This window comes from Scyliorhinus torazame, chromosome 11, assembly GCF_047496885.1.
Source record: "Scyliorhinus torazame isolate Kashiwa2021f chromosome 11, sScyTor2.1, whole genome shotgun sequence".
NCBI classification, from domain to species: Eukaryota; Metazoa; Chordata; class Chondrichthyes; order Carcharhiniformes; family Scyliorhinidae; genus Scyliorhinus; species Scyliorhinus torazame.
Genome location: NC_092717.1, coordinates 11,000,137 through 11,026,596, shown reverse-complemented (window position 1 = coordinate 11,026,596; position 26,460 = coordinate 11,000,137). Strand labels below are relative to the sequence as shown.

Below are 26,460 nucleotides of genomic sequence, written 5' to 3'. Positions count from 1 at the left end.
ACTTGTTCTTCTGGATGGGCAGGGTCATGGGTTGAAAGGTGCTGTCGTAGTTATGGTGAGTTATCCGTAATAATAACCAAGTTTGTATTGCTCCACCATAATCAGCAATTAAAACGTAACCAAAATACCATCGGAGCTGGAAATGTGAAATAAAAAATACAGAAAATGCAGGAAAACATTTGAGTCAGGCATCATCATGGGCTGACCTTTCCTTTTAGGACCATATGGAGATCCTGAGCCCACGAGTGGCCTCAGTGCGTCCACCAGGTCAACTTTAAATGAGGCGACTTTCAAAAATTAGCAGCCTCTTTCTTCGCCATCCAATTAAGGATGGAGGACAGAGCAGGGAAGTGGGAGGCCCAACAGGAGGGTCCAGGAGAGGTGGGAGCTGCTGGAGAAACTGGAGGCCTCAGGGCCACATCAAAATGGAGGGGCCCACAAAGGCCTCATCCCTTTTTCAGTCTGGGAGATGCAACAAAGTGCGAGAGGGGCCTTAGCTTGGAGGCCTGAGCCTTCCAGAGGAGTGCCTGCATCCAGTCCTGGAGCTCCGAAAGCATGAATTGCAGCCTCTTGGTGCTGCCGTTTAATTCAAGCACTCAAGGTCCATCAACTGGTCAGTGGGAGGCCATCTCCATGGTGTTTCTGAGCTCCTGACAGCAGGTTGCCTGTGAAAGTTGCAACGCTCGGTGGGGGGAGGGGGGATGGTCCTTGATTGTGGCCTGAATTAGCCTCATTGCCTGCCAGCTTCCCAGAAGCAGGCTGCCAATTCCCACAGGATGGCCACCCAGGGGTGGGACAGCGTCACCGGGGAGCCGTTCCAACGTGGTTTCCCGCTACCTTCCAGTAAACCCGCTCATCACCCCCACTTTCCAAATCAATTTTCACAGCACGTTGAAAATTCAGCCCAATGTTTCACCATCTCTGGTGAGAACCAGGAAAACGTTGGCGATTCTTTTTTTAAAATGTTGAGTCAGGGAGAAGTCCAGAAGTTGAGTGGACAAAAGGGGGAAACGTCTCCGCGAGAGTGGGCAGCAGGAGTGATTACAAGACTGAAGGGATTTGGTGCTCTTAGCATCCTCCAATTCTGATGAAAGGTCATCGACCTGAAATGTTAACTCTGTAAATCGTAGCAGTTGTGGCTTTGGCCAACAATCAGAAAGCTCAACAATTGCATTTTCCCGTGTGGTGAGATTGTGATATTGGCCGTGCAAAATGTCAATAACCTCTCCAAACAGGTGGGCCTGGTCTGCGAGGCGTTCCACTCGTGCACACTTTCCTGCAATAAAGTGATGGTTGAATCTCAACCCACTCAACTTGATGGAGTTATCCCTCAAGCACTAAAATCTTCGGGTTTTGGAAATGCAGTTTTACTGGATGTATCACATGGCTTTCCGTAGACATGTGGCTCTGCCATGAGGCTCCCTGCCTTGTCGGCTGCCATTTCCGATCAGTTCAACAAAGACTCTCACTGAGACAAACCAGTGAAGAACGCTGCTCTCCGTATACATTTACCGCGTCGCTGTTGGCGGGCAGTGGTTAGCACTGCTGCCTCACTGCACCGAGGTCCCAGGTTCGATCCGGGCTCTGGGTCACTGTCCGTGTGGAGTTTTCACATTCTCCCCGTGTCTGCGTGGGTTTCGCCCCCGCAACCCAAAGATGTGCAGGGTAGGTGGATTGGCCACGCTAAAATTGGCCCTTAGTTGGAAAAAAATGAATTGGGTACACTAAATTTATAAAAAAGAAAAAAAAAGTTTAAAAAACAACAATTTTCAGGGTGTGGGTGTCGCTGGCTAAGCCCACATTTGGTGCCCATCCCTAATTACCCCTTGAGAAGGTGGTGGGTGAGCCGCCTTCTTGAACCGCGGTGTAGGTGTATCCACAGTGCTGTCAGGGAGGGTGTTCCAGTAGTGGAACGGCCGATATATTTCCAAGTTAGGGCGGTGTCTGGCTTGGAGTGGAACCGTGTGGCCAACACAGAATAATACCAGGAATAGAAATCCTCACCTAGATTTTAGAAACAAACAAAGCAATTTTAAAATGCAGCAACGGCGTGGAAGGTACGAGGTTCTGCACTCCACCCTGAATTTCCTTTCCAAAACGTCAGTGCCAGGGAAAATTAAATGTATGGTATAATGTAGGGTTAATTTGGTATAATCTATTTTATACCATTTCCCAGGGTTAAAATGTCTTCCCTCAATAAGTTTTCATTTTTAATACTGAAAGGACCAGGCAGTGTAATTGTGATATGTCCTTCGCCTTGCCTGTGCCACTGTTTCTGAATTTACACTAACTTGCATTTCAGTGCTATGAACCTTCAGTGGAGATCTTACTGACTGAATTAAACATTTGTCGCTCAGAGACGGTTGTTTGTGCTTAGATGCAAATTGAGTTATTTCGCTGGAAAACGGTAAACGGCAAATCCCACCCTATCCGCACCTTTCCATCTTCTCCTCGTTCCTTTTCCAGCCAGTTATGCAGTGATCAAATTTTAAAGGCCTGTTTTAAAAATTAACTATAAGACAATCTGTATTGAATTTGTCATTTACTGGTGGAAATTGTAGAGTTTAATGCACATCAGTTTCATCAGGGGGGCAGAGGGAAGCCGGCCTCCCCGAACAGGCCCCGGAATGTGACGACTAGGGGCTTTTCACAGTAACTTCATTGAAGCCTACTTGTGACAATAAGCGATTGCTTTTATTATTAGAAAGAGAAAACTTTGCATTTGAATAGCACCTCTCATGGTCTCAGGCCATCCCAAACATGCTTGACAGTCAGTGAAGTGGTTGTAACATGAGAATCATGGCAGCCATCTTTGTACACAGAACGTGCCCACAAGCAGCAATAGAATGGACGCCTCATCGCTGTGTTCCGGTTGTTGCTTGAGGCATAAAGGTTATTATCCAGGATGACAGGGATATCTCCCCGACTCCCCCCAAATCATCTTCAAAATAGTATCATGTGACCTTTTAACATCGGCCTGTCAGAATTCTACTGAAACTGCTGAATAAATACTGTTCATCCATTGTCTTCTTCTTCCTTGAAGGTTGACTACCCTGGATATCCACCTCTGTCATTCCGCATCGGTCAACTGTGCCCAGTCCATTATATCTGCCATCCATTTTCTCCCCTGCTTCCCATTCCTATGTTTTCCATTGATCTCCCCCCCTCTGATAATTGTTTCTGATAATGCAATCGAAGTACTGTACCTTTAACCCTTTGATTTTATGCACTATCATAGAATCATAGAATCCCTACAGTGCAGAAGGAGACCATTCGGCCCACTGAGTCGACACCGACCCTATGAAAGAGCACCCTAACTAGGCCCGCTCTCCCACCCTATCCCTGTAATCCCATAAGCCCACCTTACCTTTTTTGGACACTAAGGGGCAATTTAGCATGACCAATCCACCTAACCTGGACATCTTTCGACGTGGGAGGAAACCGGAGCACCCGGAGGAAACCCACGCAGACACGGAGAGAACGTGCAGACTCCACACAGACAGTCACCCGAGGTTGGGATTGAACTTGAGTCCCTGGTGCTGTGAGGCAGCAGTGCTAACCACTATGCCACCATGCCTCTCTATCTTCCTCTTCTCTCCAGCCATTTCCAACACTTATTCATGAATCTTTCTGTCTGTGTCGGATATGCAGAGCACACCATCCACCCACCGCCTCTACATGTCCACCGGTTTGTCCTCATCCCAAATGCATTCATTCAGCTTATCAACAGTGGGATTCTCCCTCCTGGGGGACTAAGTCCCCACGCCGACGCGAGAACCGGCGCCAACCACTCCGGCGTCAACAGCCCCCGAAACTGCAGAATTCTCTGCACGCCCGGGGGCTAGGTGGACGCCGGAGGGGTTGATGCCACTCCAGCCGGCGCGGAAGGGACTGCGCATGTGGCGAAGGGCCGGCGTGGTTGCGCGCATGCGCAGACCGGTCGACGTATTTTGGCGCATGCCAGTTCTCTTCTCCACGCCAGCCATGGCGGAGCCCTACAGGGGCCCGGCGCAGAAGGAAGAAGTGCCCCCACGGAACAAGCCCACCCGCAGATCGACGGGCCCCGATCGCGGGCCAGGCCACCGTGGGGTCCCCCCCGGGGTTCGGATCCCCCCCCCCGAGGACCGCCCCCGCCGACTTACCTGCCAGGTCCCGCCGTGTGGGACCATGCGTAACCCACGCCGGCGGGACTGGCCAAAAACGGACGGCCGCTCGGCCCATCGGGGCCCGGAGAATTGCCGGGGGTGGGGGGCGCTGACAACGGGCCCCGACCGGCGTGGCATGAACCCCAACCATGCCCGAAACCGGGGGCGGAAAATACGGCAGCCGGCGTCGGGGCGGGATTCAGGCCCCCCCCCCCCCCCCCCCCCCGTGGATTCTCCAACCCGGCGGGGCGTCGGAGAATAGTCTGAGGCATGTAACACAGATGACAAAATGTAACACCTCAGCATTCGTTTCCTGAAATGTAGGTTCAGTTTCTTTGATGTGGACATGCCCTTCATTCTGACAAAGCTGTTCATGCCTATCTCAATCCTCCCTCAGATCTCCCACTGCCTGTAATAAACTGCTCAATGCATGTGAACTGTTTCACTCGTTCCGGGATTTGTCTATTTAATTTTGGAATGGATTTGTCACGTGTACCGAGGTACAATGAAATGTATTTTTCTGCCTGCAGCTCAAACAGATAATTTAGTACAGGAAAAGAAAATACGTAATAGAGCAACACAAGGTACACAGTGTAAATACACAGACACTGACATCGGGTGAAGCATACAGGAGTGCAGTATTAGTCAGATCAGTCCATAAGAGGGTTATTTAGGAGTCTGGTAACAGCGGGAAGAAGCTGTTTTTGAGTCTGTTCGTGCGTGTTCTCAGATTTTTGTATCTCCTGCCCGATGGATGAAGTTGGAAGAGTGAGTAAGCCGGGTGGGAGGGGTCTTTGATTATGCTGCCCGCTTTCCCCAGGCAGCGGGAGGTGTAGATGGAGTCAATGGATGGGAGGCAGGTTTGTGTGATGGACTGGGCGGTGTTCACGACTCTCTGAAGTTTCATGCGGTCCAGGGTCGAGCCGTTGCCAGACCAGGCTGTGATGCAGCCAGATAGGATGCTTTCTATGGTGCATCTGTAAAAGTTGGTAAGAGTCAGTGTGGACATGCCGAATCTCCTTAGTTTCCTGAGGAAGTATAGGCGCTGTTGTGCTTTCTTGGTCGGAGCATCGATGTGGGTGGACCAGGACAGATTTTTGGCAATGTGCACGCCCAGGAATTTGAAGCTGTCAACCATCTCCACCTCGGCCCCGTTGATACTTCAAATGCTCGATCTCTGTGGTTAGGTCTCTGCTCATCACCACTATCTTGGTCTTCTTCACTTTCATTCTTCGTCCATGTTCTTCACTCCTGGGTTTTTGCATCAATCACAGTTCAAAGAACAAAAAGAACAAAGAAATGTACAGCACAGGAACAGGCCCTTCGGCCCCCCAAGCCCGTGCCAACCATGCTGCCCGTCTAAACTAAAATCTTCAACACTTCCTGGGTCCGTATCCCTCTATTCCCATCCTTTTCATGTACTTGTCAAGATACCCCTTAAATGTCACTATCATCCCTGCTCCCACCACCTCCTCCGGCAGCGAGTTCCAGGCACCCACTACCCTCTGTGTAAAAAACTTGCCTCGTACATCTCCTCTAAACCTTGCCCCTCGCACCTTAAACCTATGCCCCCTAGTAATTGACCCCTCTACCCTGGGGAAAAGCCTCTGACTATCCACTCTGTCTATGCCCCTCATAATTTTGTAGACCTCTATCAGGTCGCCTCTCAACCTCCATCGTTCTAGTGAGAGCAAACCGAGTTTATTCAACCGCTCCTCAAAGCTAATGCCCTCCATACCAGGCAACATCCTGGTAAATCTCTTCTGCACCCTCTCTAAAGCCTCCACATCCTTCTGGGAGTGTGGCGACCAGAATTGAACACTACACTCCAAGTGTGGCCTAACTAAGGTTCTATACAGCTGCAACATGACTTGCCAATTCTTATACTCAATGCCTCGGCCAATGAAGGCAAGCATGCCGTATGCCTTCTTGACTACCTTCTCCACCTGTGTTGCCCCTTTCAGTGACCTGTGGACCTGTACACCTAGATTTCTCTGGCTTTCAATATTCTTGAGGGTTCTACCATTCACTGTATATTCCCTGCCTGCATTAGACCTTCCAAAATGCATTACCTCACATTTGTCCGGATTAAACTCCATCTGCCATCTCTCCGCCCAAGTCTCCAAACGATCTAAATCCTGCTGTATCCTCTGACAGTCCTCATCGCTATCCGCAATTCCACCAACCTTTGTGTCGTCTGCAAACTTCCCTGTAGAATAATCATCGCGTGTACTCTAAAGCCATTTATTCCGTACTAACGATAGCAACTTTTAATAGCCATGCAACTGTGTGCAGGAATTTGTCTTTTTCTTTCAGCAAACTTTTCCTTTCTATCTCAAACTCTTGCTTACTGTCATTTGACTGCAAACCCATTCTCTATAAATTAGCCAAACTGCAATGATTCATTGCTGAGCAGAATCAGCTCTCCATACTCTTGCATAATTGCAAACACCAGGAAATACAATAACTAATAATAATAGTGGGCCTTAAATGTCAATGAGAAGCCTGTTTGTCATATGGCCAAAAATACTTCCCCTATAAACAACAATCAAACGCTTTCCAGGACACCAAACAGATAACATGTTTTCATCTGGAGGAATGACTTTATAATTTGTGTCCAGGCCTTACCAGTCCTTCCTAAAGAATAATTACGGGTTATTTGGTAGATGACAGTTCATATCTGGACTTATCCAGTGCAGTGTGATGCAACGGCAGTCAAATATTAAAAGTCCAAGCCCCTCTCATAACGGGACACCATTTTATACAAAACGATGCTTAAAAAAGAATGATTTGCGCTTATATATTCCTTTCGTAACCTCAGGCCATGCGGCTAATTAAACACATTTTGAAAATAGTCACCACGGTAACATAGGAAATGTTTTTTAAATTCATTTATGGGATGTGGGCATCACTACCATTTATTGTCAATCCGTAACTTGCGGCACGGTGGTGCATTGGTTAGCACTGCTGCATCACAGCGCCAGGGACCCGGGTTCGATTCCGGCCTCGGGCGACGGTCTGTGTGGAGTTTGCACTTTCCCACCGTGTCTGCGTGGGTTTCCTCCGGGCGCTCCGGTTTCCCCCCCACAGTCCAAAGATGTGCAGGTTAGGTGGATTGGCCGTGCTAAATTGCTCCCTAGTGTCCGGGAATGGGCAGGTTAGGTGGGGTTACGAGGTTATGTGGATGGGTGAGGGGCAGTGGGTGGAGAGTGGGCCTAGATGGGGTGCTCTTTCAAGCGTCGGTGCAGACTCGATGGGCCAAATGGCCTCCTTCTATGTTGTAGGAATTCTAATTCTACCATTCACAGGGCATTGGCGGATCATCCACATTGCTCTGGATCGGCACCTGGGGGGTCACATGTAGGCCAGATGGGTTTGTACGACAATGGTTTCACTACTCCAGAGTGCAATGGATGCTGGGAGATTGAGTAAATTTATCGAGCAGAAGGGTTATGGAGGGTTATGGAGAACAGGCAGGAAAGAGGAGTTGAAATCAGCTCTGATCGTATTGAATGACGGAGCGGGTTTGAAGGGTTCCTGCTCCTAGTTCTTATGTTCAGCCAATTTTGGGTCGCTTTCCAATTCCAAATTTTTATTGAATTCAAAGTCCACCTTCTGCCGTGGTGGGATTTGAACCAGTGATTTAGACGCAGGTCCCATGATCTCACCTTGGGTCTCTGGATTACTAGTCCAGGGGCAATCCCACTACACCACCACGTCCCCACATGTGGTATTCAATCTGTGCACAACAAGGTCCCACAAACAGCAGTGTGATTGTGACTAGATAGTCTGTGTTAGTGATGCAGGTTGAGGCATAAACATTGTCCGGCACTGCAGGAAAGAGCCAGCTGCCCCCTCGCTGTAACAGGGCCAAGGGATCTTCTCTGCTCTTCGAGGAGAAGCTGGATTCCCGGTTCAACATCTCATCCAAAAGATGGCACCTCCGACAGTGTAGCACCCCCCCGCCCCCCTCTGTCCTGCATCGGAGGCATCAGTCTAAATACTGCATCCAGGCCCTGGAGTGCAACATATACCAACGGGCAGGAGTGCTGCCCAATGATTTAAAAATATGGGGCCGGCTGACAGAAATCATGCTGGAATGCATGATCCTCCCAGCTGGAAAATGTCACGGTGATGAGAATGACACAGATTCCCTGTATCTCTTTCACCCAGGTAGAAAACAAGCATTCATGCCCTCGATCCATTTTATTGATGCATGCATAACATTTCCAGGGAAATAAATCTAAAATTGTACAATATTCTAATTTCTGTAAGTCCTGAAAGGTATTTAATAATAATCTTTATTAGTGTCACAAGTAGGTTTACATTAACACTGCAATGAAGTTAATGTGAAAAGCCCCTCGTCGCCACACTCCGGCGCCTGTTCGGGGACACGGAGGGAGAATTCAGAATGTCCAATTCACCTAACAGCACGTCTTTCGGGGACTTCTGGGAGGAAACCGGAGCGCCCGGAGGAAACCCACGCAGACACGGGGAGAACGTGCACATTTCGCACAGGCAGTGACCCAAGCTGGGAATCAAACCTTGGATGTTGGCGCTGTGGAGCAGAAGTGCTAACCACTGTTCTACTGCGCCGCCCCAAGCATTCCAATTCCATCATGTGTACATTTGATGGAATTTCAGAGGCTGTGGCTGCATTCAGTCAGGGCATCGGGGAGTGGCGTGACTGTGCCTGTTGACTGTGAAAGAGTGGCACGTCCTTCTCTCTTCTGCTACTTGTTATCAAATCAATCCAAGGATTGTGGGTGACACTGGCGAGGCCAGCATTTATTGCCCATTTCGAATTGCCCTTAAGAAGGTGGTGGTGAGCTGCGTTCTTGAACCGCTGCAGTCCCTGTGGTGTAGGTACACCCACTGTGCTGTTAGGGAGGGAGTTCCAGGATTTTGACCCAGCGACAGCGAAGGAACAGCCTGTGCATTTCCAAAAATGTTTTCTCTCTCTGCAGAATCAGCTTTGTGGAATAGATTTCAGACCGTTGAAACTCCCAGAATAGCTGCAAGGTAGCCAGACAGGCAAACATTCAAGAGGTGTTTTTATAACTGAAATATCCTCAACAATAATTACACATCTGCAGTGAAATTCTATGCATCAGTCATTTTCAAACTCAGGATCGCGGCCTGCGGGTGGGTCACGGGCGGGCGTCGGGAGGGTCGCGGAGCGATTGGTCACGGCGTTCCCGATTGTGGGAAGGCGTGCCCAATGGCCGTGACCAGCTTTTTAAAATGCCGGCTGCGATTAGGTGTCAGAATGCCGGTCATCTCACAAATGTGAGGTTATCCATTTTGGTAGGAATAACAGCAAAAGGGATTATTATTTAAATGATAAAATATTAAAACATGCTGCTGTGCAGAGAGACCTGGGTGTGCTAGTGCATGTCGCAAAAAGTTGGTTTACAGGTGCAACAGGTGATTAAGAAGGCAAATGGAATTTTGTCCTTCATTGCTTGAGGGATGGAGTTTAAGACTAGGGAGGTTATGCTGCAATTGTATAAGGTGTTAGTGAGGCCACACCTGGAGTATTGTGTTCAGTTTTGGTCTCCTTACTTTAGAAAGGACGTACTGGCACTGGAGGGTGTGCAGAGGAGATTCACTAGGTTAATCCCAGAGCTGAAGGGGTTGGATTACGAGGAGAGGTTGAGTAGACTGGGACTGTACTCGTTGAAATTTAGAAGGATGAGGGGGGATCTTATAGAAACATATAAGATTATGAAGGGAATAGATAGGATAGATGCGGGCAGGTTGTTTCCACTGCCGGGTGAAAGCAGAACTAGGGGGCATAGCCTCAAAATAAGGGGAAGTAGATTTAGGACTGAGTTTAGGAGGAACTTCTTCACCCAAAGGGTTGTGAATCGATGGAATTCCTTGCCCAGTGAAGCAGTAGAGGCTCCTTCATTAAATGTTTTTAAGATAAAGATAGATAGTTTTTTGAAGAATAAAGGGATTAAGGGTTATGGTGTTCGGGCCAGAAAGTGGAGCTGAGTCCACAAAAGATCAGCCATGATCTCATTGAATGGTGGAGCAGGCTCGAGGGGCCAGATGGCCTACTCCTGCTCCTAGTTCTTATGTTCTCATCTCGTGCACGCATGCCCCCTGAGCAGCGCGCAGCCCCAGCCAGCGCGCTGATCCAGGAGCAGTTTTTTTTAAAAATCGATGGAGTCTTCACGAGAGAAGTGGCAGCAGAGAGCAGGTCACGCGCCCATACACTGACGTCATGTGCTTGGGTACGAGAGAGATTCTTCCATTTTGAGCTGCCGTCAAGCAAGCGGCAGGTCTGAAGAATTGAAAATGGATCATTCCGTAATAAGGAAGAGAGAGCCAGAGGCACGAACAGGCCAGAATCTCACAACTGAATGTGCTGGAGAGAGCTTCCCAGGAGAGTCCTCGGCAGGACAAAGCAGGGCTGGTGTGAGCCCCAGGGCCTCTGAACAACAACCCATTAAGGTGAAGCTGAAATCGGGAACAAAGCAGTATAAAGATGATTTCTTGAGATTTGGCTTTATTAATTTTGCCAATGCAAATCAGGATACATAGCCCATGTGTGTTATGTGCCAGGAAGTACTGGCAAATAAAAGCTTAAAACTGTCAAAACTTCAAAGGCATTTGAAGACTAAGCATGGTGTGTTTGAGGACAAACTGCCCGCCAAGCACCGGTTCGACAAGGGGTGCCCGTCATCGTACAGCAGCGGACGGCGTGCTACAGGAGGAGGAAGGACAGTAGGGCCTGGTCTGAAGATAAGGATGAGGATGGTGTCCATGAGGATCTGGGCGTGGAGCCTGAGTGGCAAGGCAGCCCGCCCAACCTGGTCCAGGGCCACCGCACACAGGACAACCTCGTCACAGCCTGAAATACCAACAAGGAGGCCAGGCCACTGGCAGCTCTGCCGCCCTGTCCCACCTCTTCCTCCCCTCTCCCCAGCTTCAACAGCCCAACCCACCCCACACAAATTCCAGCTTCCCCGAGCCTCTCACCCTTCCCTCTCCCTCAGTCCCTCCACCCCTTTCCTCGCCCTCAGTCCCTCCACCCCTTCCCTCTCCCTCAGTCCCTCCACCCCTTCCCTCTCCCTCAGTCCCTCCACCCCTTCCCTCTCCCTCAGTCCCTCCACCCCTTCCCTCTCCCAGAGTCCCTCCACCCCTTCCCTCTCCCTCAGTCCTTCCACCCCTTCCACCTCTCCCCCCTCCGCGGATCATACCAGTCTCACCACAGGGTGTTGGCCCTGGGTTGGGGGGATCAGCGGGTCTTGTCTGTGGATCGGAGGACGATGACGGCTCACCGTGAGATGGTCTCTGCTGCTCCTTATTGTCTGATTCCTGTCTTTAAGATAACAAACCACTGTCCGCCCGGGAGATCCCTGCACGTGTGCTGGCGATTCCTTCTCACGGACTCAGTACGTTGAGGGGGGCGTTGCCGGAGATGGTGAATGGTTAGGCCTCACTTGCTGGGGATGCTGTTATACAAGACAGGCTCACACTGCTGCCCCCAAGCCCGGCCACTTCTCGGTGAGGGTATAACCGTGTGGCACGTTCATGTGACAGCGTTTAATGGTGAATATTTATAATACGTGTGCCCTTCCCCCTTACTGTTTACTACACCCGTGCCGACTTAAGTCCCATCTATCTTTCTATTCTTCCGTGGCCTTCCGCTTCTTCCGCTGCCAGACAGCACATCAGAAGTCGAGGTGACCCATTGTTTCTCTTGCCCTCTGACCTGTGATGCTCTTGGAGGTTGTCCTCCGCGGGACCTGGGCCGAAGTTCGGGTGTCACCAGTGACGACCTGCCAGCCTATTCTGCCCACTGCCCATGAGGTGCGGCAGTGTCAGTTCGGGGTGATTCGGAAGGGCTGAGATATTCCAGCCGCTGGCATGGGCCTCATCACTTCCTCCTCCCTCAGGTAGTCGCTGGGCCCCGGGCTACTCCATCGGGCAGAGGAGAGGCCGGAGTGAGCTTCGGAGGCACCACCATTACCTGACGCTGCCAGTCCTGGAGACCCGCCCTCGTCTGAACCATGGGCTCGATGCCCTCAGCCATGGCGCACTGAGACTGGGACATGTCACTCAGCAAGTGAGCCATGTCCCTCACTGCCTTGATCATGTCCCTCTGTGACTGTGACATGTCCTTCTGTAACTGGCGAAGTCATGCCCTCAGCAATGACTGCTTTACGAATGGACCAAGCTCTGGAGCACTGCAGCAATGTCTAGGTGCCCTGTGGACATGTCCGCCTGTGACTGAGCCCACCTGTCCTGCTCAGCAAAGGAAAGCACAGTGTGACCTGGAGATTCTGACACGTCTGATGTTTTGTCCCTGACCTTCCACCGTGGCCGCCACCCTTTCAGTGTTGGCCTGGGTGCCACGAAGCACAACATCTGTCGGGGCAACAGCTGTTCCCTGGGGTCAGGCAGCACTCTGACTGTCCATTCCCTGGATAGACCCTGCCTCCACTTGATGTGCTGCAGCATATGCGTGTGGAGTTCACCAGAGGGTGACCCAGGAACTTGATCGCTCACATATGCCACCGAACCGAATCTCCTGGTGATCCTGCAAGACAAAAGGCATGGGGTGGGATCTTGGGAAGGACTGGTCTGTGGGAGACGGGTGACTCACTTGCTACAGGGACATCCACGTTGCATTGGACTCTTAATTGTTTGGCGCATTCTGAACTCCATTGCAGCCACTGCCCTCTCCTCGGCCTCTCCTGTGTGCTTCAGGGCCCCTTACTCTGAGGGGGGTGTGGGACCGAATATCTGGGATAGCCCCTCCTGTCTCCTGGTGCTTTTGGCCATTGGGGGCCGTTTTATTCTTGGAGACACAGAAAGGACATAGTGAGATGTTGGTACGTGAATTTTATGGGGTGTTTGTAGCTGGTGGTGACGAATGTGATATAAAATAATTGTTTTAGAGATATTAGTTACTGTAATGTAGAGATAGGCCAGTCTCATCCTGGTGAGTTCACAGACAAAGGATTTCAGACCGCATGGCAAAGTAAGGAGGATGTGTGTCCAGCTACAGAGGGGAAAAGGATGCTGGGTAATAAGGGCCAGAGGAAGGGATTGGAAGTGAGCCAATTAGGATGTATGGCCAGGTCAGGAGGGGTATAAGATGACCTATGGGAATCGTGTATGTGAAACTTGATGCCATTTGAATGTATCAGTAGAGATTCCTTTGTTCTACAGACTCACTCGATTCCGGAGGTACAGAAAGCAAGATGTATTTTGTACCGCTGTGAACTGAGTCAGGCTTGCAAGTCAAATAAAATAACTAATGCTGTACCTGCAAATCCATCTCGACTTTTATTGAGGCCAGACTGACGGGTAAAGAAATTTGTGTTTTGTCAGTGGCATGTGTGTGAAAGGCTCCTGGTCAAAGAGGATAAGGGCAGGCTGGCACCCTGGCACTCCCCCTGGCAGCAGAGCATTGTGACACTGCCAGCCCAGCACCCTAGCAGTGCCACCTGAACACCCTGGCAGGGTGCCTGGGTGGCATTTCCAGGGTGCCAGGGTGCCAGCCTGGCAGTGTCAGGGTGCCCAGGTACCAGGGCAGCACTGCCAGGGGTTGGGCCCGAGGGGCCTTGCCAAGTAGAGGGGGGGATGAGGGGGTGTTAATGGGGGCCTCCCCAAGGTTGGAGATGGGGTGAGTCAAAAAAGCGAGGGGAGCCCGAAAGGGGTCGGGGGCTGACGGACAAAATGCCGTCCCGATCTGCGAGAAGCCTTTCCTGCTGGCGGCATCAGCTCTTCCATCGAACACGCCGTTCCTTATTGGTACCAATACAAAGATCTATCAGCTCATTTACACAAGAAACAACAAACACACGGTATCACCCCTCACAGGTTCCTCAACAGAAATGGAGGATAAGGCTGAGGATGTGTTATCATGTCCAGAACTTTGTGGTAGAAATGATCTGTCCATCAATGTGTGACTTGTTCCACGTATCAGAGCCATTCTCCGTCCAGGAGCCGCAGCTGTGTAGGCCCCTCCCACACGGCCCAATCTCACCGGAACCACATCCTGGCATCCACATATTCCACTGGCTCTGAATGTGCAGCTGAACATCCTTAACTTCCAGTGTGTGTAACCCGCGGTGACGTGCCAGTTACACGCAGCACTGATCACACCTGCAACAAAAGCATCAGCAATCTGTGAAAGCATTTCTTCAATGGCGTTGGCAGGTGGCTCATTTGGAACAATGTCGCTCACCAGATCCCGCAGCGTCTTCTTGCTTCAAACCTGATTCCAGTGTTCCAGGACCCAGGTGTCCTTCTTTCCGGCTGCAGAAAAGGAAGGAAACAGCAACAGCAGCCTCTAGGCATCTGCAGCCACCAGCAGGAGCAAGCAGCAAACACAACCTGCAGCTGTGAGGCGCCAACATAACTAACAAGGCCAATTCCTTATTAGCAATAGCCTTCAGCTGTGCAGCCAGAGGCTGCTCACAGCCGAAGGGAGTTAATGTGACCGTCAGCTCATAACCAAGAGCAGGACTCTGTCCTGGAAGTGTTTGGTAGGACAGACAGTCAGCAGCTGTAGTTGCCCCAGTTATTGGTATGCACAATATTGGATGATGGACTGTGAACCCCGCAGACACTAAACCCCTCACACCTCCCCCCGGCGACTCCCGACCTATTGCTCCCAGCCCCCTGACCAGGCCCGTTCCCCCCTGAGGGTTCCCCCCCCCCAGCACTCCAGTGCCCCTGGGCTGCATGGCCTCGAATGGAAATAGCTGCTCACCTCCTCGGCTTCCCTCAGCTGTCTTCTGTTTTTACCTAGGAGTACTAAACGGCGTCCCGTGACCTCTCGCTGGGGAGCTGGTTAGATTGGGCTGCCACCTCACTTAATGAGATGGAGATTGCTCATAATTGGTGTCAATTGGTGTCTCGTCACGCGGGATCCGGAAGCGGGACGGTTAGATCGCGAACCGACTCACGCCTGGCGCGGATCCCGATTTCGTCCACTCCCGAGATTTAACCAGCACACCAGCATCCGCGTAGGACGCAACACAGCCATGAAATCGTACCCACAATGTGCACAGCCCACACCGAGTTGCGCGAATAATGCAGGAAAACATGTATAATTATACAGTGAAGTACAAGTCCCTAAGCTGACAGTCCCTCCACACATCACAGCGAGAATAGTGATGCTGATACATTGCACTGTTGAGAGTGGGGAGATCTAAATATTAAAGAGAAGGGCGAGAGAGAGGAATATTCTATGACTGCACAGGAGTCTAGACTTCAAAATAAAAAGAGACATTACATTCCGACAACAGATGGCACTTGGATTCTAACTAGAAATAATTGGTTTCTCCACATTGGGAATTTTGGTTCAGGTTAGCATTCAAAAGAGAGAACCTATTTCAAAACTGCCAGGAACGCATATAATTCTGAAGATCACCCTGTTTAATGTTTGGTTTATATTGGCCTGTCTGATCAGTTCATGTTTCGTTCCTGATATTTCTGACAATAATTAAAAATGGAGGATTTTGATGATAAAAATACATCCCAAGAATGATTTTCACTCTTTTTCTATTTAAACCACAGCATTCCTCAAGGATTTCTTTCACACAGAAATAAATAGTTAGAGCATTGGATGTCCATATTTTTGTCCTGATATCATGCATGATTCAGTCAATGATTATGTATTGTATATAAATGTGTTTAAATGTATGGGGGCAACATACCAGGTTACTGTAAATGTTAATAATGCTTTAGCTTGTGTAGCTAAAAATAGTTTATTTTGAAATCCTTCATAAAATTGTAGCAGAAAATTGGTGTGTAAAACAGTTAATGCTTTTACTGCATTAGATTGCTGGCGCAAAAGGTGAAATTTCTACTGAACGCTGATTTTAGCAAGCTTCCAAAGTCATTCTTCTAGCCGCGGAAAGTATCTTGGCAGCTCTGTCATAAGTGCTTTGTGACTTGATCTGAAGTGTGATTCCCAATTTGAGACTCCATTATTTCCTATTTAGAACACAGTGTTATGGGTTGTCAGTATGCAAAGATATTTATTTCGAGCTTGAGTAACCTTGCACAAAACTGGAATATTCCTCGTTAATATTCTGGATTGCTTCCTTCCAGCAGTTGTCTTAGCTGGATGACAAACTCACTGTACGGTCCGTGTGGTTGGAGATTGCTGTCCTTTCTTGGGTTTCGGTGACCTCGTGTCATTGCCTTCCGCCTCGATGCACGCCCCTCCTGATCTCTGTAACCTCCCCAAACCTCACAGCCCTCCAAGATCGCTGCACTCCTTTGATTCTGGGCTCTGGCCCATTCCTAATTTTCATTGCCCCACCATTGGTAGTGGCGCTGTCAGCTCCGAGGCTCTAATGTCTGGAATTCCCTCCCTAAACCACTCCACTTTCCTACCTTTCATTCCTCCTATCAGGCATTCCACAATATCCAGCTATTGTTCAGACATTCTAATATCGCCTCACTTGGCTCGGTTTAAAATTGGGAGGCTTTTCGACCTTAAGGGTGCTATATAAATGCAGCTTCTTCCTGTTGTAGTCTGTTGCCACAAGAAATGCTTGGACATCCAAATGGAACCAACATCTCCAGAATAGCAAAGCTATTCTGATAAATGGTCATTGATCTGAAATCTTAACCCTGTTTCTCTCAGCACAGATGACCTGCTAAGTGTTTTCAGCATTTTCTGTTTTTACCGCCACAAGATTATTGTCATGGCTTGAACTCTCTCTCAAATCTTCCAACAAATCACAAAAGGTCATTTTTCATGAATGAATTGTCCTTTCTACAAAGTTCCATAACTTCTTCATGTACATGATGTGTTAGCAGCTCTGATTGGACATATACCAGAAGATTTCACCATATGATCCCCTTGCTTCCAACCACCCCATCCTCGCACTCCCCCTATTGGATGTCTGATAGGTCCATCCTGAAGTTGTGAAAGGTGCTATATAAATGCAAATTCTTTGTTCTTTCCTTCTGCAAGCAGAGCAAGTTTCCAATGAACCAATGTGGAAGATACAATAGCTTGTCAGGGGACTAAAACTGACCTCTTCAACATCATACAATGTCCGTAGATTCTCCTATCTTTTCCAAAAAGTGGTGAGTATGACAATATTAGAAGAATGTGTAAGGCTAAGACTGATGCCCAAATTTATTGACAAGTAAGATTATACATAGGTGTAGAAACACAAGAAACGAAACTTGCAGCAAACAGCTGGATACATGGACAACAAAACAGAAATCTTGTGATACAATTAGTTGTTTTCACTAGATTTTGCTTGAGTCTCCACTGTTTATTGCATGGGGGATTGATTCCACAGAAAGTGTCCATTGTCCTTTCCATATAGTTGACAGAATGCAAAGGAACGCACAATAAATTATATTAGATTTTTTTTTAGGTAAGTTCTGGTCTCCTTATGGTCTGTTTGTTATTGGTACTGACTGGCCATTAAAATCACATCTTCTTCAGTTCTTATGGGCTGGATATCTGATCTGCTTTTAAATAACATGGAACTTGAAATCTTTTCAGAATAAATCTCCTTGTTGGTTCAATCATTTATGATGCAATTAATTCACTGATATGCTTCCTTCCTTAGCATTTCCCAACAACCGAATCCCCAACTATGGGTGAGATTTTCCGGCCGTTCCCATCAGTGGCATCTTCCAGTCCCGCCGACAGTGCACCCCCACCATGGGTTTCCTGATGGCGAAGGGTGCATTCAACAGAAAGCCCCCTTGACACCGCTCAGACCAGGAGTAGTTGCTAAATTGTTTAGCAGCACGACATCTGCTCCTCAGAGGGAGGAAGTCCCACACTTGGAAATTTACTGCTCAATCTGACTGCCCGGCTGCTCCAGCAGTCCCTGTGATTTGTACGGCAGACAGGGCCAAAGGAACGGGGGTGGGGGTGGGGGAGGAGCCTCCGCCTGACTGCGTACACCCCAATGTCTTGGTGCAGTCAGCATGCTATTCAGGTTAATAGGCTTGCTGACAAGTCTGATGGACCTTTTTAATTCTTGATTTAAATATGATGGATGGACTGCCGATATCAGCACCCGCACACCTGGTACCTTTTGGGGACCGGTTCGCGGGTGAGTGGGAAAGGAGGTGGATTTGCTACCCGACCTATTTTACATGCCAAAAACACGACGGGGTGCGTATAAATCAGCCCCAACGGCATTTCAGGTGGGCAACAGGTTCCTCCAACTGAAGGGAATCCGTCATCGTGAAGAAAACAGATTAGACCCCGTGTCTGCGTGGGTCTCACCCCCACAACCCAAATAGATGTGCAGATAGGTGGATTGACCACACTAAATGTCCCTTAATTAGACAAAAAGAATTGGGTACTCTACATTTAAATAAAAGACAGATTAGAAAAAGGTTTTAGAAGTGGAGGTGTGTGAAAGCAAAATACTTCAAATGCTGGAAACCAGCAGCAAAAGCAGAAAATACTAGACATAGGTCTTTTGTTTGAGTGTTTAATTCATTGCCTCTTCCAGGAATCCCGCCTTGAACAAGTTCTATTTCTCTCTCCGGCAGGAATTTCACCTGACCCTTTTACCTTGGTCACCTGCATGGCTGCAGCCTCTCCGCATCCACCCTACTGACCCCTGAATCTTATACCTGCGGTTTAGCTCAGTGGGCTGGTCAGCAGGTTCGTGATGTGGAGCGACGCCAACAGCGCGGGTTCAATCCCCGTCCCGGCTGAGGTTATCCATGAAAGCCCCGCCTTCTCAACCCTGCCCCTCGCCTGAGGCGTGGTGACCCTCAGGTTAAACCACCACCACCAGCTCTCCTCAAAGGGGGGAAAAGCAGAATCTGGGACTGTGGTGACTTGACTTTACTTATAAAATGTTAACCTCTTCCAGTGCCAAAGGAAAGGCCACCCACCTGAACCCTGGTTCTCTCTCCACAGGAACTGGCTGGCTTGCTGGGTGTTCACCAGCATTTTCTGGTTCTAGTCCACGTGCGTTGCTGTCAGGCGCTCGGCTCCCTGCTGAATCATCCAAAATTGTGTCCCCAACTGCGCAGCTTCCCATGAACTAGGAGTGCCTTAATAGTCAAATTTGGTGATCACTGTTAAGACCCCATTTGAATCACTTCAGATTTGTTTAACTTAAGTCACGTGTAATGCATTTCACAATGTAATCTTTTGTACACTTGTATAGTTGAAAATGTGTGTGTGTCTCATGTTGCAACATACATTTCCCTATAGTCTATTGTATGTGTATTCCTGGGATGATCTATGTATTTCATTATGCAGGCGGGTTGGGGACTTCCTCTGGTAAAATATCAGTTTCTGCCTTCGAAAATTTGCTCTTATGACACCTCGGGGAAGATTCCTCAGAAGTCTCACCAGCACTTTGTTGTAAATTAAGTCGCAGCCTGCGCCATTGTGTGGCCGACTTTATCACTTTCCCATGTATTTGCATGTGGCATTAGTGCATGCGGTCACACACCTCGGAATGTCCTCATGCAGCCGAAGATTTTGGCGGCGGGCAGGGGGGGCGCTGAATTTATACGCCTTTAAGGAGTTGTACTTTTGGGGTTGTTTTTTGTTGTTGTTGCAATTTGAGATGCAAGAGAGAACGAACCGTTCAGATAATAATCGTCAGCAAAGGCAAATGTGTATTCGAGCTGGACTCTCAGGGATGTGGGCTGTGAGTGTTTTGGTCTGGTTTATTTGGAGCGTTTACTGAACAGCAGAATTGTGTTCTTATCCACTCCGCGCCTCAATGCAAAACATCTGTAACTGTGCATCTTTCCTTGACACGATCTGTTGGCAGGGGTGGGGGGAGAGTTTAGAGGCATAGCTGTCTCAGGGAGAAAAGAGGAGATTGTATTGTGTTTTTGTGCTTGGTACCTGATCGCAGAGTAAAACATGAAACTTGTGCTAATAAAAACAAAAGTCATACCAGGGGCGGGATTGTGTGATTACCTCCAACTTGCCAGAATGATTGCGTTTGATATTTTCACATGCACTTTGTTGTCGCAGAGAAATAGATTCACCCGGATCAACAACCTCAGGAGTTCTCTATTTTCTTTGAGAAGCATCAAGTTAATGAGCTTTCGTATTAGTTATTTATAGAAATGCAATTGAGGGAGTCTTTTTGTTGTTTTTGGACATGAAACAAGAAGGTGCTTGGAATGGACAAACCGACTTGAGCCAAAGTCAATTACAGCAAACCAATTGAGTTTTAATTCCGGATCCACTGACAGGGCGATAACTGTGCAATTCCACGCTGCACATTTGGGATTTTATGCTTGTTTTTTTTTGTTGCGCATCCCACTTGATACCATTAGTAGGGTCTGGCTGGATGTGTGCCATGTACCTGTGGGCTAACTAAGTGCTCGTTTCAAAGGCAACACCAGGATGTTTCTGCACCAGGATGTCTTAAGTCGCCAGGATTTTCCCCCTCCTGATGTGGACACACAAATTTGGCTTTCAAAGGGATTTCTGACCTAAATTGCGGATCTAACTAAACTAATTAATCACTGCAACCCTTTCAAAATGACAAGGCTGGACAAGGTGACATTCTGCCCCGCCCCCTCCTTCACCACCCCCCCCCCCCTCCAAAAAAATAAAAGAATTCCACACTCTTGTGTTTTTTAAAATCCCCACAGCAATTTATTTTCTGAATATATAAGTTTTCCCCATGAAAAATTCCGACGAAAAAAGCTACCCAAGGTTAACTGTGCAGTGTGCTTATTCAATATTTATGATTTTTAGTGTATTACTTGGTAAGGTCTTTTTTTTTGGTGGGGAAGGGGGGGGGGGGGGGGGAGAACTCAAACGGGTACATTAATCAAAAGGAAAATGACAAAAGTGGGCATTCTGACAAACTGATGCTCGTTTCATCAGAGTTCGGGAATAACTTTATTAATCAACAGCTCCTGATTAATTGTTACAGAGTGCCGTTCATAAATTTCCCTTCAATTTAATAATCCTTCCTGAAGACTAACAATATCCCCAGTGATTTCAGTTTTATTGAGAGCTGAGCTCTTATGAGGAGCAATGACACAAATAGCTGAACAGAGCTAAGGCACCTCTATGGACAATCCTTGCAACCCTGACAGTTATGAAATACAATTATCAGTATGATCTGCTTAAGAATTCATCATATGCTCCTGGCTTCAGAGGATTTTTTTTTTGCAAAATACCAAGACCAGGGAAGAAAGCAGCACTGATAAAGATGCATTTGTGGCACACCCTTTAAGCTGTAAATTAAAGAAAATTATTTTCTTTGCCTGCAGCTAATTAGATTTTCTATGCCATTGTATATTCTCAGATGCAAGAATATGTTGAATAATTTGAGGAGGGCAGAACATGATTGGAAATATTTGTGAGCATGTCTACATGGCACACGGTTCAGTTTATGGAGTGCAGTTATTATCCCTTCTGGATAGGCACCGTGACTGCAAAAACACAACATGAACACACATTTTAATTTTTTTTTTGTCACTTTCTTCACCCCCTCCCCCCTCAGCTCCCTGCCATCCCCTTCAATTTAATTATCTAACATTTGTCTCAGCTTTTACTTGTTTACCTTATCATCAGCCCTGACATGGGCCAATTAGTACAGTGTAATTGTTTAACCTGCTCAGTGTGGTGTGGCGAGTGGAGCATGATTGTTTGCTGAAAGGAATGGGAGCATGACAGCCACCCGGGAAGATGGGAAAAGGGGAGGGGCCATTCAGTCCTTCGAGCCTGTCTTGCCATTCATGTCTTAAACGCCGCCCACCTGCCTCTGTAGCATCACCCAACTTCACCCCCTTATTGGCTCATCATAGACTTTACAGTGGAGGAGGAGGCCATTCAGCCCATCGAGTCTGCACCGTCCCTTGGAAAGAGCATCCTACTTATGCCCATGCCTCCATCCTATCCCCGTAACCACACCTAACCTTTTGGATACAATGGGGAAATTTAACACGGCCAATCCACCTAACCTGCACATCTTTGGACTGTGGGAGGAAACCGGAGGAAACCCACGCAGACACGGGGCGAAAGTGCAAACTCCACACAGTCACCCGAGGCCGGATTTGAACCCGGGTCCCTGGAACTGTGAGGCAGCAGTGCTAACCACTGTGCCACCGTGCCACCCTCATCAGCCTCTGAAACCCTCATTTGTGCTTTTGTTACCTTTAGAGACACGGCCATTCCAACGCACTCCTGGCTGATCTCCCTGCATACACCATGCGGCCATCCAAAACTCTGCTCCCATGTCCTTACTTACACCACGTTTTGTTCACCTATCGCCCCTATACCTACTGACATCCATTGGCACCCAGGCTGGGCAATGCCTTGATTTGGAGAGTTCTCAGCCTTCTTTTCAAATCCCTTCCTGGCCTCTCCCCTCCCCATCTCTGTAATCTCCTCCAGCCCTATAACCCTCTGGGATCGCTGTGCTTGCCTAATTCTGGCCCCTTAAGCATTCTGTTTTCAATCGCTCCCCCATAAATTGCTGAGCCTTCAGCTACCTGGGCCCAATAGCTCTGGAACTCCCTCCCTAAACCCCACTGCCTCTCTACGTTACCTTATTGTTTAAGAAGCTCCTTAAAACCTACCACACTGATCAAGCTTTTGGCCACCTGGGCAAAAATCTCCTTAAGTGTCTTGGTGCGAAAGGATTTGGGATATTATTGCATTAAAGGTGCTATATAAATATAAGTTGTTGTTGTTGTCTTGGCTCCATAGCCTCTCCTTGCCATGCCGTGCAAAAATAAACTCTCCCGCTCTTAGGTTTAGAATGGCTAATCAAACCAGCAACTACTGCTGGTTCTGGAAGAGAGAGCCACACTTCTGCTGCCCTTCGCACAAAGAAGTGTCTCTTAGCCTCACACATCATGACAGGAACACAATTACTCATCTACCATCTGTGGTGTTGCTGTTCGAAGAGGTTCCCCATTCTAGTAACTGACACACGTTGCACATTTCAAAGGAAGTGCACTCACTTAAAAAGGTCTGCATGTCTGCGACCAAATGAATATGCAACGTTGATGACCACAGGCCCAAACATGGGGCATTGCACTATCAGGGAATCCTTTCTGCGATGACCACCTTGCTCAATACTCATACGTAATCCAACAGCCAATAATTCAGAGGGAGAGGGAAGCCACGGTACAACAACGAAAGCAAACGGAAGGGGGGGGAGCCGGGGGAATAAAGAGGAATGGAGCCCACCCATGCCGAGCAAATAACAAAATACATGTCGTCACGAAGGCAGGGGATCCGGCTAGAAATGAACACCAACTAGGGAACATAAAACAAGAAGCTGTAACTGTTGTAAATAACGGAAGACAACCGATGTAAATAATGGAAAACGATCGATGGATATACATTTTTGTTTTCGACATATGTTCCTGCTTATCTTCTGTATAATATGAAAAATCCTTAATAAAAACATTAAAAGGAAAATACTCAAATGCAATGTGCTAGGATGCAAGTTATGATCACTGATACTCAGTCATGATCAGAACGCAGAAATTTGTAAACACGTATCTTTTGTTGTTTCTAGCTTTGCTTTATCTCCTCCGATGGAATTAATTTCCCATCCACTCAGATTTATGAAAAGACAGGGATAGGTAAAAGAGGATATTGAGTAGAGAGCTGACACTGGATCACTTCTATTTCCGAGCTATTTGTGACTGTTACATTATTCCCATCGCCTCGGTTGGTGTCACCATCTTTCTTATTATAGTGGATAAATCGAGAGGGCGATTAGTAAGCTTTTTCTTCTGTCTAAATGAGAATAATTCTGGGTGTAAGAAGAGATGCTTTGACGGATGCCTGAGAGCTTATTTGAATTATTTGGTTGCACTATTGTTCTAGCTTCACCTCGATTCTCTGCTTCAGGAAAACCAAACCAACTGGAGTACTCTGTACAATTTTGGTCTCCTTACCTATGGGAGGATATACCAGCCTTGGAGAGAGTGCAACGAAGGTGCACTAGGCTGGTTCCTGGGATGTAGGGCAGCACAGTAGCACAGTGGTTAGCACAGTTCCTTCACAGCGCCAGGGTCCCAGGTTCGATTCCGGCTTGGGTCACTGCCTGCGCAGAGCCTGCACGTTCTCCCCCGTGTGTGCGTGGGTTTCCTCCGGGTGCTCCGGTTTCCTCCCACTGTTCATAGATGTGCAGTTTAGGTGGATTGGCCACGCTAAATTGCCCTTAGTGTCCAAAATTGCCCTTAGTGTTGAGTGGGGTTGCTGGGTTGTGGGGATAGGGTGGAGGTGTTGACCTTGGGTAGGGTGCTCTTTCCAGGAGCCGGTGCAGACTCGATGGGTCGAATGACCTCCTTCTGCACTGTAAATTCTATGATAAATTGCCCTTTGTGTCCAAATATAGGTTGGGTGGGGTTACTGGGATGGGGTGGAGGTGTGGGCTTGGCTAGGATGCTCTTTCCAAGGACCGGTGCAGACTCGATGGGCCGAATGGCCTCCTTCTGCACTGTAAATTCTATGATTCTATGTGAGAGCTGCCTTTTGGAGGGAGATTGAGTAGACCAGGCCTATATTGCCTAGAGTTGAGAAGAATGAGAGGCGATCTCATTGAAGCATACAACATTCTTAAGGGGCTTGACAAACTCAAAGTGGGATGTTCCATGTGGTTGGGGAAGTATAGAACTAAGGATCGAAGTTTCAAAATGTGAGGGTGGCCATTTGGGACTGAGATAAGGAGAGTATTCTTCACCAATGGGTCTTTGGTACCAGAGGACACCATCTCAGACTAAAGGGACGATCCTTTAAAACAGAGATGAGGAGGAATTTCTTCAGAGGCTGGTGACTCTGTGGAACTCTTTGCCGCAGAAGGTTGTGGAGGCCAAATCACTGAGTGTCTTTAAGACAGAGATAGATAATATGGGGTTATGGGGAGAAGGCAGGAGAACGGGGATGAGAAAAATATCAGCCTTGATTGAATGGTGGAGCAGACTCGATGGGCCGAGTGGCCTAATTCTGCTCCTATGTCTTATGGTCTTATGGAATTCTCTAGCCCAGAAAGTTGCGGATCTTCAGTCATTGAATACACTCAAAACAGAGACTGATAGTTTTTTGGATGATATGTGAATTAAAGGACACAAGAGGCGATGTGAGGATATGGAATTGAGCTGGAGGATCAGCCACGATCATACTGAATGGCGGGGCAAGCTCAAAGAGCGGAATGGCCGAATCCTACCCCCATTCCTTATGTCCCAGTGATGAGGTATGGTTTTGTGTACTGCCGCAAGTGATCTCAAGTCAATTTCTCAGTTTGGCTCTCAGGATGAAATGTCATCACCGCAGCCTGAATGCAAATAAAGTAAGGATCTAGAAGCTTTCACAATCACAGGGTAGTCCGGGGCACCTTTCAGCCGAGGAATTACCTTTTGAAATGTAGGCACTGCTGTAATGTAGGAAAGGAAGCAGCCACTTTGTACACAGCAAGATCCCGCAAACTGCAATGCGATAAACAGATAGTCCGTTTCTTGTGATGTTGATTGAAGGATCAGGATTGGTCAGGACACCTGAAATAACTGCCCCGCTGTCCCTCAAAACAGGACTCTGGGATATTTTCCACCCAATTGAGGGAAAAGGCAGGGCTCGAGTTTAATGTTTCATCTGAGAAATGATACTTCCAACAGCGCAGCACCCCCATGGTATTGTGCTGGAGTGTCAGCCCAGGTTACCTTGCTAATTTGACCATTAAAGCAAGGAGCCGAGGGGGAACAAGTTTCCCAGCTCGGTAGCATAGTGGTTAGCACAATTGCTTCACAGCTCCAGGGTCCCAGGTTCGATTCCTGGCTTGGGTCACTGTCTGTGCGGAGTCTGCACGTTCTCCCCGTGTGTGCGTGGGTTTCCTCCGGGTGCTCCGGTTTCCTCCCACAGTCCAAAGATGTGCAGTTTAGGTGGATTGGCTATGATAAATTGCCGTTAGTGTCCAAAATTGCCCTTAGTATTGGGTGGGGTTACTGGGTTATGGGGTTGGGGTGGAGGTGAGGGGTTGGGTAGGGTACTCTTTCCAAGAGCCGGTGCAGACTCGATGGGCCGAATGGCCTCCTTCTGGAATGCAAATTCTATGAAAGCTAAATTTTGTGGTCACGTCTTTAAAGTGAGAGTAGAACTATCAACCCTCTAACTCAGAGACAAGAGTGCTACCAATCATAACACAGCTAACATGCCTGGGGGACAATTTCATTGAAGAATATCTGAATTTTATTTCTGCATGTTCAGTTCTCTTATCCCCATTGTGAATTTAGTTAGCTCTTCATTAAGGTGCTCGGTGATGTGTTTGACAACGGGTTGGGCAGGTGACCTGATTTGCCTGCCTCAACTTCAACTCCTCCACAAAGATGTGTGCAAAAGTGT

General features: G+C 48.2%; 1 long non-coding RNA gene across 5 annotated transcripts in view; it reads left to right on the top strand.

Moving 5' to 3' along the window:
- Positions 1 to 23,989, top strand: part of LOC140385122 (uncharacterized) — a 111,326-nt gene extending 87,337 nt beyond the window's left edge. For 3 of the 5 annotated variants that reach the window (XR_011933291.1, XR_011933290.1, XR_011933289.1), the window contains 2 exons: positions 17,107 to 17,219; positions 18,660 to 20,038. This is a non-coding gene — a long non-coding RNA (uncharacterized lncRNA). Of the gene's footprint in view, positions 1 to 17,103; positions 17,220 to 18,659; positions 20,039 to 22,860 lie in introns of those variants that run through there. The other 2 variants (XR_011933292.1, XR_011933293.1) reach the window with 2 other exon arrangements.
- The last annotated feature ends 2,471 nt before the right edge of the window (positions 23,990 to 26,460 follow it).